Source organism: Protopterus annectens, chromosome 3.part1 (genome assembly GCF_019279795.1).
Source record: "Protopterus annectens isolate FY-2018-M chromosome 3.part1, PAN1.0, whole genome shotgun sequence".
Lineage (NCBI taxonomy): Eukaryota > Metazoa > Chordata > Ceratodontiformes > Protopteridae > Protopterus > Protopterus annectens.
The window spans coordinates 912,601,924-912,621,570 of record NC_056732.1 but is presented as its reverse complement, the minus strand read 5'-3'; the positions used below and the strand labels follow the sequence as shown (position 1 = coordinate 912,621,570).

General features: G+C 39.4%; 1 protein-coding gene across 1 annotated transcript in view; it reads right to left on the bottom strand.

The window, feature by feature from the left end:
* Window positions 1-5,818: 5,818 nt before the first annotated feature.
* NETO1 (neuropilin and tolloid like 1) overlaps window positions 5,819-19,647 on the bottom strand; it is a 1,239,650-nt gene continuing 1,225,821 nt past the window's right edge. Inside the window, exon 11 of the mRNA XM_044067135.1 lies at window positions 5,819-7,128. The gene's annotated coding sequence lies outside the window, so the exon portion shown is untranslated. The remainder of the gene's footprint in view (window positions 7,129-19,647) is intronic.

Below are 19,647 nucleotides of genomic sequence, written 5' to 3'. Positions count from 1 at the left end.
TGTAATAGGGATGTTAATCACCTGTGTGTGCACATAGATGTAATAGGGATGTGAATCACTTGTGTGTGCACATAGATGTAATAGGGATGTGAATCACCTGCATGTGCACATAGATGTAATAGGGATGTTAATCACCTGCATGTGCAAATAGATGTAATAGGGATGTTAATCACCTGTGTGTGCACATAGATGTAATAGGGATGTTAATCACCTGTGTGTGCACATAGATGTAATAGGGATGTGAATCACCTGCTTGTGCACATAGATGTACTAGGGATGTGAATCACCTGTTTGTGCACATAGATGTAATAGGGATGTTAATCACCTGTGTGTGCACATAGATGTAATAGGAATGTTAATCACCTGCATGTGCACATAGATGTAATAGGGATGTGAATCACCTGTTTGTGCACATAGATGCAATAGGGATGTGAATCACCTGCTTGTGCATATAGATGTAATAGGGATGTGAATCACCTGTGTGTACACATAGATGCAATAGGGATGTGAATCACCTGCTTGTGCACATAGATGTAATAGGGATGTGAATCACCTGTTTGTGCACATAGATGCAATAGGGATGTGAATCACCTGTGTGTGCACATAGATGTAATAGGGATGTGAATCACCTGCTTGTGCACATAGATGTAATAGGGATGTGAATCACCTGTTTGTGCACATAGATGCAATAGGGATGTGAATCACCTGTGTGTGCACATAGATGTAATAGGGATGTGAATCACCTGCTTGTGCACATAGATGCAACAGGGATGTGAATCACCTGTGTGTACACATAGATGTAATAGGGATGTGAATCACCTGTTTGTGCACATAGATGCAATAGGGGTGTGAATCACCTGCTTGTGCATATAAATGTAATAGGGATGTGAATCACCTGTGTGTGCACATAGATGTAATAGGGATGTGAATCACCTGTGTGTGCACATAGATGCAATAGGGATGTGAATCACCTGCTTGTGCATATAGATGTAATGGGGATGTAAATCACCTGTGTGTGCACATAGATGTAATAGGGATGTGAATCACCTGTTTGTGCACATAGATGTAATAGGGATGTGAATCACCTGCTTGTGCATATAGATGTAATAGGGATGTGAATCACCTGTGTGTGCACATAGATGTAATAGGGATGTGAATCTCCTGTGTGTGCACATAGATGTAATAGGGATGTGAATCACCTGCTTGTGCACATAGATGTAATAGGGATGTGAATCACCTGTGTGTGCACATAGATGTAATAGGGATGTGAATCACCTGTGTGTGCACATAGATGTAATAGGGATGTGAATCACCTGCTTGTGCACATAGATGCAATAGGGATGTGCTTGTCACTGAACATGAGATTGTATCCAATAGTAAGAATAAATCATCGGTCTTTGGAAAATCTGGGAACAGATGTTGCAAGTCCATTGGCCATAACAGAATATCGAAAGGCACATCTACACTCACCACAGCTTTCAATTTTACTGACACCTTGCCTCATCTGAATATCAGGCACTGATTGCCCACAGCCCTGTTTGACAGTATGGGCAGCAGCATATGGCACTACTCAGAGTTCTGGCATTGATGCACATGTGACTTTTCAGGAATTCTCTGCCAGTTTATACTTGCCCTAGGGTAGACACCAGGGTGAATGGATTCTTTTGGAGTTGCTTATGGAAGTATAACTACTGAGGAGGGCTTCAGTGAGCCATTATCTGAAGATATGCAGAGACAAAATGCAGAAACTCTGTTTTATAATCCCTTACATTCTAAATTGACTCAAAAGTTGTAGACAGTGTTTCAGACTTGTCTGAATCTGTTCTGGAAAGCAGCTACATCTAATTCTCAACAGTTTGCCCCTTATTTAATCATATATTTTGCCACAAACTATATTGTTTCCTAATACCAAATCATACATCTCACCAAATCCATGGTTTCTGGCTTCATTTTTTAGCTCAGCAGGATATGCATCACAGAGTCTGTATGAGTTTGTGCACTTAAAAGTAACATGGTGAACAAATGGCAACTTCTTTCTACCTCACAATAATTCCTGAACTTATTTCTAGTTAGTGCTGCTTTACCTTTCTCTTCTTGTTGAATTGTACTGAGTTACTATTACTATGAGTTAGAACGATATAATGCAATGCTCTAGCCTCTCCCCTACATATTATCTCACAGAACTGTGCCCAATCCATGCAGAGGCCACTGTACTGCTAGAGAGGTATGATGGAACCACCCTGTAGTACAGGCAATTTATATTGCGAGTTAGTCGTGCTCTTCTCCAAAAAATATATGAAGCATCTCAATAGTGTGAAAGAGTGATTCAGAGAATAGGTCTACTACGCTATTTGGAGTGTGAAGTGGAAAATGTATACACTGCTTTTTGATGACATACATTCATTCACTTCAAAAGAAGGATCACAGTTGTCAGTGTTGCTAAGGGATATCACTTTGAAGCCATCCATGTGTGTGTGTATAGGTGTGTGTGTGTGTGTTGGTAAGTGCTGTGTTTGTATACAAGTGTGTTTGTGTTTGTGAATGAGTTTGTGTGCTTGTGAGTGCTCACAGATGCCACTCTGTGTGCACGTGTGTGTGTGTGTGTGTGTGTGTGTGTGTGTGTGTGTGTGTGTGTGTGTGTGTGTGTGTGTGTGTGTGTGTGTGTGTGTGTGTTGGTAAGGGCTGTGTTTGTATGCATGTGTGTCTGTGTTTGTGAATGAGTTTGTGTGCTTGTGAGTGCTCACAGATGCCACTGTGTGTGTGTGTGTGTGTGTGTGTGTGTGTGTGTGTGTGTGTGTGTGTGTGTGTGTGTGTGTGTGTGTGTGTGTGTGTGTGTGTGTGTGTGTGTGTGTGTGTGTGTGTGTGTGTGTGTGTGTGTGTGTGTGTGTGTGTGTGTGTGTGTGTGTGTGTTTGTGTCTGTGCATGCTGGTGTGTTGGAAGATGTCCATGCACAAGTAGGGGGAACATTAGCAGTGCTCTACTCAATGACAAGAAATGAGCCACTAATGAGTTGTTGCTCACTGTAGCTTTATCATATCTTTAAATCACAGATTATCACCACTGAGTGATTTAACACTATGGCATTGCACAATTAGAGTGCAAGGTGATAATCTTTCTTAGTCATGAAATATATCTTCTAAGGTCTTGTAGTTTCTCATCTTTTCTACTTGCAGTGAGGGGTAAAATGAATTTCTGAATCCAAAGTCCATTTTTGTGCTAATTATCCTTGCAGTAAGATGGTTCCTGATGACTTCACATTGACCAGTTTTCCAACTGCAAATTGCATTTCTCTGTTACTTGTAAACATGCAAAGTCTTAGAAAGAATGTTCTTCATTTATACGGCTGTATTCTTTACTGCTGATACTATGTAACATTTGGATGCTTATCAGAGTGCTCAATAAACAGCAAAGATGCTGTTACTTCCAGCCCACATAAGGTGTTTATCACATGGCATGCAACTTCATTTAGCTATGCATTAGAATACTTAAAGATATATTTCCCATACACTTCATAATGAGGACCTCTGACAAGAGAAAACACTGTGTGGGGGGTGGCTACTTTGTGCAGATTAGTGCACTGTATATACTGCAGCTATCTAGGACATTGTATGCTCATAGGTGGGGATTGATCTGCTCAAATGGTGCACGACACTAGTGGAAGCATTTTAAAGGGACAATGTGTAATGGGCTTACAACACACTGCAGGTTATGGTGTTATCTACACAGTAGTACTGATAGTACTCAAGGCATTGCAAGAGACTGACACATGTATGTGTGTCAAAAATGTTTCTTTCTGATCATTTTTGGGAGTAGAGTCTGAGTAAGTAATTTGTTGAGTCCACTAGCAAGCGATGCTGACATATGGAACAGAACATAAGTCTACATGATGGCTTTCACTAACAGAACATAGCTTTATCCGTCTGCACTACACTGATGGATGTGAGATGGCTGGACTGCAAGAATATACAAAATACATTGGGAGGGGTAGGGTTTACACACACTACGTCTGAACAGAAGGATAGCACTAATCACCCATCACAGGAACAGCAAGCACGGTGCGCTGCTGGTATTTTGTAGTATTGAGAGTGCTGTGAACCCCATTCCAGTATAATTGTACTAGTGCTCATACAGCATGATGTCAACTAGCACACTACATGGTTTGCCATGTAGGGGATGTCTGCAAACACTGAAGCCTACACATAGGAATGGATGGTGTAACTCAGAAATGGTAAAAGATATGTTGTGCTGTTTACCAAGTTATTTATTAGTTATTTTAGTGCCCACTATGCAACCCTGATTTCTGCCCCCCCTGACTTTTATACTCATTTCCACATTCTACATACTAGTGCCAATGTGGCATCAATTTAGGTTTTTGCTTTGTGAATGACATAACATAGGCACTTGATAAGGTCCTTTATTGATCAGTATCACTGTCACAATAACCCACCATATTCAAAGGAATGGTTTCTGCATTTATGGACTATAGTGCTACAACGGCAGTTGCAGCTCTACATGGGTGATATGATAGAAACCTCATATGTTTTTATGTGCTTGTACATGCTTGAAGATGGGATCTGGAGTCAAAAGCTCCATAGTGGCCCAGAAGAATTTCTTCTTGTACTGCAGTTATCTTACTGCAATGAGCTACTAGTTGTAGTCATGGCTTTCACACAGAGTACAGCAGTGCCTTATTTGCTTTACTACTGTTACTCATGTTGTGTTAGTGCCCTGTCTGATACAACAATTGCATTACTACTGTTACTCATGCTGTGTTAGTGCCTTGTTTGATAGTGATTGCATTACTACTGTTGCTCATGTTGTGTTAGTGTCCTGTCTGATACAATTCCATTACTACTGTTACTCATGTTGTGTTAGTGCCATCCGATACAACAATTGCATTACTACTGTTACTCATGCTGTGTTAGTGCCTTCATTGGCACTACTAAAGTCATTAAGACCATTATTTTTTTGTATAAATTTCAAAATAAGATACACAACGAATAACACAGATTTCTAAATTTTGTCTGGCAATTAACTTCTGATAGACATTTTATTAAGTGTCATAATGTAAAATTATTTATCTTTAAATCTATGTGACTTTTACTTTGGAAACACAACGGATGAGGAAATACAAAGCTACTGCAAATAAAGAGTTCCTTTTTTCCAGTCCAAACAGTGTGCAGTGTGTTGATATATACAATGGTAATACAGTAGCTCACTGTTTTTGTGTTTTTAACAGCAGTGTTTTCCTAAATTCATATGAATTCACTGATACATACAAATCAAACTAATACTCTGGGTAGACTGTATCTCATCTTACAAAAGGTACAGTCTAAAGTATTCCAGAAAAGATCAATATATGCACAAATAAATGAAAACACTTCTAGTTTCAATTACACTGGAAAGAGAGACATTACAGTAGAAGGAGTACTTTGTGTTGGTACAAAAAGTATACTCCTTCTTCCAGCCTTTGGTGATCTGAAAGTAGACATACTCAATACAGTGGGAATTTGGATGGAATATGTCCTACAAGGAGTATGTAAAAGTCTTGCTGGTGGCAGCAGTGGGCAAAATCATGGTTTTAATGTCCTTCTTTTTTCATGTCAGGCATGTCAATTCTTTCCCATTGTGTTTCTTTGTTATAACTGGACTTATGTTAGATGATGTTTCATTATTAGAAACCCAGTTTAATATTTCAAAACCATGTGTCCAGCACATAACCCTTCCTCTGTATTGTTGTATGAGAGAATATAAAATGCATAAATGCAGGTAAACATTTCTTTGTGTAAACATTGCTAAGTAGCTGATAGACACAAGGTACAGACACATTCAAACCTTTATTCCTAATCAAGAAAAACAATTTATTTAAAAAAAAAACATGGAAATGTTTTACCCAACTCAATTGTCACAAAAAAACATTATGGCAACTCAAGAGTCTTCAGAAGCAATATGTTCAGGCCATGTAAAATAAAAATAATGAACTTTCATGAATACTGCGTTGATCTGCAATACCATGTTTTATCAAAGCAGATTTTAAATACAAGTTCTTGATGTGTTCCTGTTCAATAGGCAGAATTTATTTAGGGGAAAAAGTGTGTGTTTTTTTTTTATTTTACCTTCTTTCATCTTCCAACACACTTTATTTAGTGACATATGTCTTTGCTGAGCCCTTTAATTTGTTGGCACAAAGCATCATGTTCTACCAAGGAACAATATGATTAAAAAATGCACACATTTAATTTGTTGAAATGTCATAAAACGCTAGTATGCAAACTGGATTGATATGTAAGCTTCTTTCATGATCGACAAAATGAAACAAAGAAAGACCAGAGCAAGTATTTTAAAAGCTACCACAACATGAATTCTGATTACATTACTTTCTTTCACTGCATATTTCTGCCGTAGTTCCCATAACTTTTTGGCATAATACGAAATAAAACAACCTATAAAACTACCTGTATATCAGAATGGACTTTCCGAACATGCAGAACATACATTGCAAATGTTTTTCATATGCAAGCTACATTAAGGTAATGAAAATGTCATTGTGTCTTATCTTTCCAAATAAATAATGTAAAATTGGGGGTAAGAAATTATGTTAGACACTTGTGTTGTATTGTTTATTATATCCCATATAAAATATGACAAGTAGCAAGCAAAACCATTTAAAGTAAAAAGAAAAAAAAAAAAAAAAAAAAAAAAAAGAAGCCACCCAAAACTCAATGCCAATACATGCATTGCACAATGCATCAAAAAATGCAATGAAATTTTCAAATGAATCGAGCTGTATCAAACGTGGTAGGATATACTATTAGAACATTATGCCATATTGCTGATAATTTCTTTAACATATTTAAAAATCATTATATTGTGGTGCCAGGTAATGGCAAAATACCTGATTTAACAAAGAGTTCCTGAATTGAAAATTGTTTCTTCCATTGTAAAAATAGTTTTCTTATTGCCATCTGTTCAGTTTACTGAATACTGTTTATCATATTTTATCAACAATGAGAAAAGTAATCCAGGGAGTCCATACAACCTCAAGTCTTTTCTGTCCAGGATCTTCAATTTCAGATCTCACTGAAGCATGTTTCGAAATCATCCAGGAATGCACTATTCTCTAGCAGTCTATATAATGAAAATAATGTACATGTAACATAGTGTAGAACTTAAACATATACTTTTTGTCACAAAATACAAGAATAGCTTCAACAAAGACAATACGTACATAATAATTGGTTTAATACCAGCAAAATAAAAACAAACTAAATTAACATACGCATACCTCATAGACTAGATGCATACACACAAACATGTAAGACACAACAGAGACACCTGCATATGAAAATGAACTTAGACCAGCTCATAAATTTCACTTTTCATTTTTCACAGGGCATTGTCCTTATATTAGAGAAAGGGCACTCAATGAAATATGGCCCAGTCTGGTTCACTGAAATTATTTAGAATGTAACCAATTCAATAGCTCTAAATAAGATGTAATGCTAAGACAGAACAGCATGGGTAATCTAAGGTGTTTTCTCTGCAAAAAAAAAAAAAAAAAATATATATATATATATATATATATATATATATATATATATATATATGTATATATATTAGTCACAGAGGTTTGGGCACACATATAGTAGCAGTGAATCCTATTGAACATTTTCTTTATAGGGAACATACATTTTAATATGGCATATGCTGTAGATCTTTTTTTTTTAAATAGCCAAAACTAAGTTGTTTGGCCTTGTTCTTTCAAAATAAGTTTGTTGTCATGGAAAAGCATTGCAAGAAATGAGCTTTGCTGATGGTAGCACAATCATGCGGTGGAAGAGAAACTTACAGACAGTTTGGCAAGTGGGACACCTCACTAGATAAATTCAATCAATATGCAAGTTAGGCTTGGTGAAGCATACAAAACACGTGACTAACACAAGTGAGAGGGTGGAGCTAAGTAAATGACATGACATACGACTCTGAGAACAAAAAACGAAGAAATACAGAACAGAAAGCAATCAAAGGACTCAATAAGGCTGAAGGTTGTCAAATGGGAAAGTAGGCTCCTGTTGTAGGGAAGAGGAGAAGGACGTAAGAAAACAATGAGAGATGTAGAATGTTGGAGAGAAAATGAAAATGTAGTTACCAAAGACAAGTCTGGAGGGAGTGTAGAATGTTAAAAAGGGGGGGTGAATTAAGTGGATGCTTATAACAGTTGTGAATGACTATGAGGAATTACTGACTATGGAATGAAAAGTATATGAAAAATTAGTTAAATGAAGGAAGATCTTTAATAGGGCAGAGTTGAGAGGTTTAATACAGAATAATCCTAGCATATCCCTTAATCCACAACTACAGTTCATATATATATATATATATATATATATATATATATATATATATATATATATATATATATATATATATGTATGTGTGTGTGTGTGTGTGTGTCAGAAATCACCTTCAGGACACCCACTGAATCCAATGGCAAACACTACTGTAGCATAAAATAGTACAGAAGAAATGAATAAGTGAAATATCTAGATGTCTGTTTTGTGTCATATCTTTGATTCCTGTTTCTTCATTGGGGAAGCTCATTAAGCATGTAAACATTTTGTGCTTCATAAAAAACAGGAGTCTCATGAAATTTAAGCAACAAATTACTAATGTGGAGAAAAGTTACATAAGATATTTTGATTGTAAGAGTGTTAGATGTTTATTGACAATAAAGCAAATAACAGATTCTCAGACCCAGTGGATATGAAGATGTCTGCAAAGTGTTATTGCTAACATTGTTTTTTTTGCATGATTTTTTATCTCATTAATGAAGATGGATGAGGTCAAGATAAAAATACCAGTTTTCATGGAATGCATAAAGGATGAGGAAGTTAGATAATCGACGGACTACAATGTTGCATCTTTCGGCTTTTCCCGGTTAGGGGTCGCCACAGCGGAACTCCAGTCTGCTACTGATTGGCAGTAGATTTTTACATACTGAGCTGCCAGCCCTGACGCACGACCTTCAACGAAGGTACGCCCATTCACGCATGTCTCCACACAGAAGACGCTTTAGCTGAGAATCGAACAGGACAACATCATACTGTGAGGCGACAACGCTACCGGAGCACCACCACCGCATCAACGAACTACAATAAACATTAGTAATCCAGTGTCAGAACAAAGTGTTTTAGAAAAAACTCCCATCAGAAGAGGCTCACCACAAATGACAAAGCAGATAGAGCCATTTGTAAAAGAAAAAAGAGCAGGCTATGGCATGAAAAGGGTCAAAGTAAAAATCCTGAGGTGACAGCTTCACCACAACAGAAATTACTCATGGTTGAGAATGGCATTTTGAAGAGTTGAGAAAAGAATGCACTTTAACACTGGATCATGCACTTACTGCTGATGCACTGCTTAACTTTCAGAGATACTTAAAGGTTGTGAGTTATATAATGAAAAAGTTTACAGAGCTAAAATCACGGATGAAGCAGATAAATTAGTGCAAAACACATACAAATGCATGGATGGTCACTACAAAGACCTATCATAAAGTAACATAACCATTCATATGAAAAGGCAAGGCCACGCAAATTTCAGCCAATGGTTCTTCAGAATACGTTATTTTTTATATTCAGCAAATTTCAGGGAATCTGCTGTAAATTAAGGAAACTGTGTTTTATTGCAAAAGTAATAATCATTCTGCTACAGTCTGCTTCAGAAAAGGAAGAAGCACTGGTAATTGGGTGCACAGGATGAAATATCAGGCGACTAAATGAAAAGTAAGCCTGAATGGGGATGGGCCAGTGGACAGAAAAGAATTCGCACCACAATACGCTTAAAGAGGCTTGAGCATTAAATGACAAAGGGAAACCTAAAGGACTTTGATTCTGGAAAATGACTGGAAATATATAAAAAGGGGGTAGATTTTCTTGTTGAAAAACGCATCTAAAGTTAATACAACTAGGAATGTTAGGGTTATACAGGAGAAGGAATAGATTTTGCTCAGTTAGATGAGAAACAAGTTAACACAGGTAAAGCGCAGGTCCATTTGCTTCTTACTTATGTGATTCCATGTGTGTTCTGTGAGTTTAGTATACAGAGACTTGCTGGGTAAATGTAAATGAATATGCCATTTATCACACCAAATGAGCACTTCACATTACTCAATTCCAAAGAAGAGGAAGGCAGTGGTATATACTTCACTGAAAAGACAGTACAGGTAATTCAGGGAAAACTAGATGCATGTTTGACCAAGAGACATATGAAGCACCTATGATCTGTTTATTCTGAAGGAGAAATGGTGGTAGTTTCTGGGATTCAGAGTTAGGAATGTATTTTACTTTTTTTGATCTTATCGGTGAAACAATAAAGAAAGATGCTCTTGCAGTCCAGTACATGCACTTACATTCCAAAACAAAGTCATAACACTACAACAACTACAGTAAAGTTTCTAGAAAATATAAGGTGTCATCCGCTAAACTGAGGAACAACTTTTCGAGAGGTTGCTACTACAATTCCTCTCACTGAGTTTTCTGTTGTCTGAGTGTCACAAGAGGAAACTAAACTTTCACAAATGGAGAGGTATAGTCCAATGTACATATATGTTTGTTGCCCTCTCTTCATGATGGTGTGATCTCAGAGACAGTATATAAAAATATCAGGAGTATAGGGGAAAAAGTCCCTTACAACAGAGGGGAAGAGTGATTTGATGACCTGTAGACATTCTTAATTCTTATGATTTCTTAGCTGTTGATATGAAACTTCAAAAGACAAACCATTGCTCTGTCCACAAGCTGGTTTTCAACAAGTTTGACAAATATCAGTTGTCCCGGTCCCCTTCAGTAATACACATCATACCAAATGACATTTGACAACCTTTATTAAATTTCCATAACATAGCTTTGATCACCAACTTTATTAATTACAACTATTCATGATATAATTGATTTTAAATACAGCACAGCATCCTTGTAATGTTAATCAGGGCAGCGTACCTACTCACCTTGCCCCAGTAAGCAGCGTCCATACCTCTACTCACTTACTTTACTTATGAAGCAGCATACCATTTCACTTCAATGTTAATCAGGGCAGCGTACCTACTCACCCTGCCCAACAAGCAGGGTCCATACCTCTGCTCCATTACTTTACTTATGAAGCAGCTTCCCAACTCACTTCATGCACCATCCATTGAATTACCTTCCACCAAATAAGCACCATCCTTACCTCAGCTTGCTTACCTCTTCAGCAAGCTTCTTCCAAGTACTCATTTCCTTTCCCCAGATACTTGAAATGAGCATCCAGACATCAGAGGGGGAACAGAAGAGAGCAAGCCTATCCCTCTTCTCTGCCTACCCCCACTGATTAATAACCCTAATCCCCACCAACGAAAAGAGGGTGGGTGGGTGGTAAGTTCACACCAAAATGTGATTGCTTAACCCAACTACACCAGACTAATCCTCTTAAGCCTCTCCCCATCATCTCATTTCCTCCCAACTATCCCTGCCTCCACTTAACCCTTTCACCTCCCCAACCCACTTAACTCTCCCTAATATTAACCTAATCCCTCTGTGAAGATGTCCTGGGACAACTTAGTTTGTTGCCAAACTTCATTTGTCCCGGTCCCCTTCAATAATACACATCACACCAAATGACATTTGACGACCTTTATTAAATTTCCATAACATAGCTTTGATCACCAACTTTATTAATTACAACTATTCATGAAATAATTGATTCTAAATACAGCATAACATCCTTGTAATGTTAATCAGGGCAGTGTACCTACTCACCCTGCCCCAGTAAGCAGTGTCCATACCTCTACTCACTTACTTTACTTATGAAGCAGCGTCCCATCTCACTTCAATGTTAATCAGGGCAGCGTACCTACTCACCCTGCCCAACAAGCAGGGTCCATACCTCTGCTCCGTTATATTACTTATGAAGCAGCGTCCCAACTCACTTCATGCACCATCCATTGAATTACCTTCCACCAAATAAGCACCATCCTTATCCCAGCTTGCTTATCTATTCAGCAAGCTTCCTCCAACTACTCATTTCCTTTCCACAGATCCTTCAAATGAACATCCAAACATCGGAGGGAGAACAGAAGAGGGCAAGCCTATCCCTCTTTTCCGCCAACCAGCCTGACCAGGCTGTTCCCCCTCCCTTCTACCCAAAATTGTTCAATCCACTTCCCATAAAGGGAAGGGTCAAGCCAAACATCATTTGTTCAGTTCACTTCCCATAAAGGGAAAGGTCAAGCCAAACATCATTTGGTGTACCCATCATCTGTAAAGCACCTTAGAATCCCGTCATAAACTCCAGTTCATGCCATCAACGAAACACACCCCAATGAAACTAAATAAAGTAGGATTACCGTGACCCCGTTGTAACACCGGAATATCCACACCAAGAGAACACATACCCTTTTAGTCCTCTGCCTACAAAGTTGAAATTATGACTCAACCTGGATGTATTGACAGCCTATAACTACAACAAAACCACAAACTATAACCCCTTAAACTCAAGATGGCACCCAGTCAAACAACTAGCAGCAATTCTTTCACCCAAAACCCTGTTAACCGTAGTGTATCACCTTAACCCACCCACTACCCAGTTCTATATGTGCAACAACTCCATTACTGTAGGGAACAGTCTAATTCCAACTTTAATGCCCTACCTTAGCAAGCAAAAACTAGCACCCTTTGACCTAGTTCCCGAAAACCCGCCTATGCTCAGCAACAAACTACTCTATATACCCAGCCATAAACACCCCCAATTCACTCATTACTGAACCATTCTTAACCTCTGTTTGGCCCTGGCCTTTTCCCTGGAGAGCTCTTTCCTTATATTACCTATACCACTAGCAGGCAATTAAGACCTGTCCTACCACAGCCTTATCCTGCACCCAAACTTTCTTTAAACCTTCTAACTCCCCTGTAACAACACACCTAGTTTTAAAACTACCCCAACAACTGCCTACCTACCATGCTTCCTAAAACTCTACTCACAAAATTGACAAGAGCCATAGGGCTTTAACCTAATAAGTTCTGTGCTCCTATGAATGTCGTGACTCTACTCATCCCCACACTCCACACAAACCATCCCCAACTGTTTCCCCTTTGGCCCCTCCCCCACCTACCTCTTCCTTACTTGCCCCCTATACCAATGCAATAATCAGCTCTCACTAACTGAACACAGAGCTCTAATATACCTTAATAAGGTGATTACTTGGATCCACCTTGTGCCCCATTCCAGTGGCAAAACATCCATCCTAGCAAAATGATACCTTTCAGATCCCCTTTCCAAGCCACTGCATGATGCCTTCTGTCTTTCAGCAATTTCAGTCAGTAACTGCTGCCACCTTGTGCTCCCTATGTGTAACCTCTTTGCTCGCTACTGCTTCCATCATCTGTGAAGTCCTTGTGTATCACCCCCACTGGTACTCAGCACACCACCATCTATTCCAAAATACAGCCGCCACATTCCAAGACTGCATCGTTCAAATCCCCTTTTCAAGCCACCGCATGATGTCTTCTGGACTCCAGCAATTTCCATCAGTAACTGTTGCCCACTTGCATTCCCCTTGTGTAACCCCCTCACACGCCACTGCTTCCATCATCTGCAAATTCACTGTATTGCCACAACTAGTACTGGGCACACCACCATCTACAAAGAAAAGGGCAAAATTAAACCCTCTAATAGTAATGATCAGGCTCCACCTTATACCCACCTATTCCAAATTACAGCCGCAGCATTCCAAGACCCCATCTGCAAGAAAGAAAAAGACATGTAAAATATCCAAAATACATAACAAACATTCCAAGGCATCTTCAAAGACAACCTATCCTGCCAACCCAGGAAGAAATTTACCACCATCATAGGCTCATAGGAGGTTATTAGACTAATGGCCTCAGGGCCCCTACAAGCCTAGCCAAGTTCAACCCATGTTCCCAAGTGTGTGTCTGGTTCAAGCAGGCACTAAAATCTGTACCTATTGCCCCTGTCCAAGAGGGACACAGGTGGAACCCCTCCAGGGGTGAATTTCCAGTTACCCATCCAATTGTCCAAATTGTGCTTAAATAGGACCAATGAGGGCATGCTATCTGTTGTATGTATCCTACTGCACATTATTTCAACACTATAATTTTTGTTGATTAGATGTAAGTAGAGCTTTTCTCCTTCGGCCTCTGCTGAAAATGGCACTAGTCCAACTGGACTATCTCAATCAATAAATGTCAAATCAATAAATAAATAGAATGAATAGGAAGCTTGTTCTAAAGGTGTGGCAACCTCTGAGAGACAAATCCATCTCTCCAGCAAGCCCTGTCGATGTCACACACCAGATCAAACATCCTGACAAATTTATATTACCTGGCCCTGTTGTACTGCTTATACTGGGATTTCAAGGTTATCAAACTACTGGGTGGATATGATGAGAAATATGCCTAACCTTTAGAATGGGGACATCCTCAGGTTTGTCCCTCAAAAAAACGTAATCTGGTACAGACCTACAAAAATACATGAAAAAGAATGAACTAGCATGCTTTACTATGGGGACCACTGAGAAATATATATTTTATAGGGACATTTGATAGTCAGTACATTGGCAACATCATTTTTTTTTAATTTTTATTCTTTTTGTGTTTTTTGTGTGGATGTGTAAGATATTATGCAATGTTATGCATTTTTAAACTATTTCAGTAAAATACGTTTTCAAGAAGAAATGGCATGCATCTTGGCCACTTGATTAAATCTCTCTACAGTATAGAGAATCTCTCTGTGGTTTAAGAAATATCACCAGAGAGCAGCATAGAAAGCAATTGAAGGAAAGCCTTTAAAAATTGCTTGAAAAGGATACTCTGAACAGATTTCAGTCATCAGTTGTATGATTTGACTAGAACAGATAGACAATTCTGGACTATTAGCCCCTACAGACAGCCTTTGTGAGTAAGTGGAAACTTTGTATGTCACAGAAACTTACAGTTCATTTTCTAATGCTTTTAAAGGTCTGATTTGTAGTGTAATTTTTTTTCTTATCAGAGTTTCTGCTTATTGCCAGGGTTAGGGCTATAGCAATAGTGTAAATGTAGTGAAATGATGGAGCAGTTTGTAAGTGAGTCAATGCCTTCCAAATGGCGAGCAAGCAAGGATGAACTGGTGGCAAACAGTACCAAATGCTGTAATCTCAGTCCGAGATAAATGCTGCATTCTGACGACGAACTTTATCTTAAATGCCAAGGTCTAACTACAACAGACTAAGTCTGCATTTCTCTGGTCACTGCTATTTGTCCCCGTCCCCTTCAATTGTGCCCCACTCCCCCGATGGATCCACAGAGCAGCAACTCAACCTCTCCACAGATGCTCCAGGTCCACCTGTGTGGATCCCAACCATCCAAACACAACCAGCCAAACTACCCGCCATAGAGACGCCACAAAATCCACCCCATTCCACCTCAAGCAAAAGAAAACAAACTCACCCCACAATGTCCAAACCAGCCGGGCATGCCAGAAGTCAAAAGCCACCAACAGCCATCAAAGCAAGCATTTGTGGCCAAACCAGCATAACTGCCAAATGATAAACAACTAAACAAAATAAAATAAAACTGTCCTCACCACCCTGTATAGCCAACTAGAAATGCATGTATACTATCACCGACAGTAACGATCTTTCAAAATCCCCCATTTTCTTGCCGTTTCCCAACCGCCTGTAATGATTCAGCACTGGACAACCAAACACAAACAGCTTCCCTTGGGGGAAGGGAGAGCTCGAATGGCTAGCCGAGCACTCACCCCCTCAAACAACCAGATCTGGCGACACACAAACACAGTGATAAGTACCATGGGGAATGCCTCTCTCTCTCTGGGAGGGGCTTTGCCCTCAGATTACAAATAAAACAATAAAAGTTGAGTACCAACAGATTTATCATAAACAGAGACAGAGCAAAAAAACATAACCAGTAACACATCAGCAAATGACAGCCAATGTTTAGTACTCCATAGATATAACATGGAAGAGTCTGCAGTTCTACCTAAGTTAATGATATATGACATTGTTTAATTTTTGCTGCCACCACACTACGACTGCAAAATACTTGAAAACCCACTATTAGATGGTGGGGGGACTATATCCTGAACCAATCAATGTGTAATTTTTTTTTTTTTTTGATGGAGGGGCAGAGCGAAAACAAGATTAACCAAGCCCTAATTTAATCCTCCCCTACGGCCGTTATCGCTACGCGCGCATGTGCAACTGACAACTGTTCCTTACGGGGAACATCTCGACCAGCGAAACCGGCACACACTCTCCTCAAGAAACAAAGCAAAAGCCAAACTTCCCCATTCGCCACTACACCACCACCGTACAAGACATGAAAGAGTGCTTTACATGAAGCCACCAAGTATCCAAGCATCACGAGTCCTCTTAAACGAACCCAACACCACCAATGAGCGAGCACTGAATCAAAGGTCACCCTGGCCAGCGGAAAGACCACAGACAAAATAAATGTAGCTCATGCCTGCTAAAACCCCATGAACCGCCACCACCCAACCACTACCACAACAAACCCACGACCAACAACAGAGCCAAATAAAGTGACTAGCCCACTCGCAACTCCCATGGCTCCCATCTACCAATCACAAGCAATCCCACAGCAAAATACCCCTCGCCTCTGAAGAGCACACGCAAAAAAAAAAAAAACACACACACATTACCTACATACATTTGACCACACCCTATACCCTAGGCACTCACATCCTCATGCCCACCACCTAACCAAGGCCTTACCTGACCAAAGAACACACTGGTCGTCAGGATGTGAACCTGCAGTATAGCAAGTTCACGTCAAAATGTGATTGCTTAACCCAACTACACCAGACTAATCCTCTTAAGCCCCTCCCCATCATCATCTCATTTCCTCCCAACTATCCCTGCCTCCACTTAACCCTTTCACCTCCCCAACCCACTTAACTCTCCCTAATATTAACCTAATACCCCTATGAAGATGCCCCAGGACAACTTAACTTGTTGCCAAACTTTATTTACTTCAAAAGCTGGTCCTCAGCATGGGTGTATCTAGGTATACTCAAGTGAGTACATTTTTCTTATCATCTCTCAGGCACTTTACAGTTCAAAGAACAGAATGTTTAGAATTGTCTAAATTATTACCTTTTGTACAGTTCAACACAGAACATATTTTCCTGAGAGGAATGCACCTCTAAAAATAGCTCTTTGTATGATTGTAAATGACAACTAATGAAACTAAAATGTTGCTTTCTGAAATGCATGGGGCACAATTTTGAGAGTAGAGTATGTTTTTAAATGATAGGTAGATGGTAGTGTTAACAGCACACAGTTTGAGTACAAAAGTTAAATTCCTGGCTATATTTCTGATGCTCAGTATGTTAGGGTGCTGCAAGTTTGTTGTCGAAATTATGCATCAGCCCTAGAATATGATATTAGCAACTTTAGCTGAGTACTTATTAGCATAAGAAATACTTGCAAATTTGTTAAAAGTGTAACCTATAAGTAACTCCCACACTATGTACTGTAATATCTGTAGTCATACATCCACATGATTCATTAAAAGCAGGAAAGTATTCAACCAAGTTACCTCTTATAAACCTGCATATTCAAACTTTTGTCACAGGTTCATAACACCCATGTAAACAGTTTTAAATAAAAATAATACTTAACTAATCTAGCAATGCATATGTCAGTATAAAAATATAGACACATTTGCAGGGAATAGACATATATGGTTTAAAGTCACCGACAGTACCCCAGTAATGCAAGGTTATAATGCCTTGAACACCTTTAGACCAGCTACTGCACAGGAGGGAACTAAAGGTAGAGGACTCTCAAGTCTATGATAAAACCACCCTCACATCCAGACTAGTTAAAGTGTATGACCCACTAGAACTCATACATGTGCAACTCACCATAAACAGGATCTTGTACCATATCATTGCAACCTATAGTTCTCTCTCTATGTCCCAGGAAACCCATACTACCTACCTCAATGTAGTGGAGTCCCTCAACATTCAACCCAATACAATATTCATGGGGAATCTCAACTACCCTCTATAGACTGAGAAACCTACAACAATTCTAATGCACAAGCCCAGTGATTCCTAAACTTTGTTAATACCAACCTCCTGGAATGGTTGTTTCATTCTCTTACCAGAGGCACAAGCATCCTTGACCTTGGACTCATGAATGGGGGGGGGGTGATGTTCCTCATCCAATGTAATGTCTTCACTTGTCAGATCTCACCATAAGGCAGTATTGCTTGAAATAAAAATCAAATCTGGGGATCTAGTGAAACCAAAAACCTTTAGGATTTATTCCAAGGTTAACCTCTCTCTAATAAGTGACACCTAGGCTAAATTCCAAGAACCTCCAAACCCAGTAGAAACCATAGCAAATGCTGAGCTATTTAGAAAATCCCTCTATGGCCATATTCATAGCTGTAGAGAGTGAGATGTGTCCACTCATATCAAGAGTAAGACAAACTCAGAAGACAAGCCACCCTCATGGAATCACAGTATGAATCGATTATACAACAACAACAACAAATCTTGGCCAAACATATAGAGAAGAAAATCACACATACTAAAAGCCCTCTGACCAACCTAAACAAGCTAAATTTGAAGAAAAAATAGGCTCTCAGACAAAAACAACCACAAAGCTTCCTACAGCTATGTCTGTTACCTCAAGGGAAATAACGCTACAATGAGCAGAACTTGCTATGAATGGCATCAAGCACACTGAACTGGGGGCCATCGCTAACCTTTTGGGTGACAGGTTCAGTTCAACCCCCCCACACACACACACTAGTTCAAAGGAAATACCACACAGCACAATCCCCCAACAATTACTAGGCAACAGGTCATCAATGAATTTTCCAAGAATAAAAACACTGCATTGTTGGGTCCAGATAACATCCAGGGATGCTTACTAAATAGTATGAAACATGACATTTCTGGTCCACTTGAATCACTTTTCAGCTGGAGCCTATAGTCAGGTTTTGTGCCCAAAGAATGGAAGATGGCTACAGTCATTCTCCTGCATAAAGGAGGTCCAACTATTGACCCGGGTAACTACCAAGAGTCCATTCACTAGCAGAGCCCCCAGCGCTCGGTACTGAACCTGCTCCTTTTTGGTATCTGTTTCTATGAAACAGAAGAAAATGTTGAAGGTTTCTGGCTGAGTAAGTTTGCAGATGATTGCAAGCTGGTGGTTATCACTGACTCACTGGCTGACAGTAGCATTCTTTAAGAAGGCTGATTTCTGACAAAAAAAAATGGTGCCAAAGCCATGGTCTTAAACTCAATGCTAAGAAATGCATAATTGTACACTTTGGGAAGTCAACCTTCCCAGGTAATTACCATGTTGAGAATACTCCACTAGGAGTTGACCAGTGGTTAGTGAACTGGATACACATGTAGACAGTAGCCTTACCTTTGACCACCCTGTGGCCACAGTGGTGAGAAATTAATTTTATGTTGTGCAACTTACAAGTAAGGACATGGTATCTGGGTACAAAGAGGCCATTATCCCTATATTCCACCTTTATCAGACCAATCATAGAGTATGATGCTTTCTCTGGTATGTACCTGACCAGGCATATGCAGCAAGCAGAG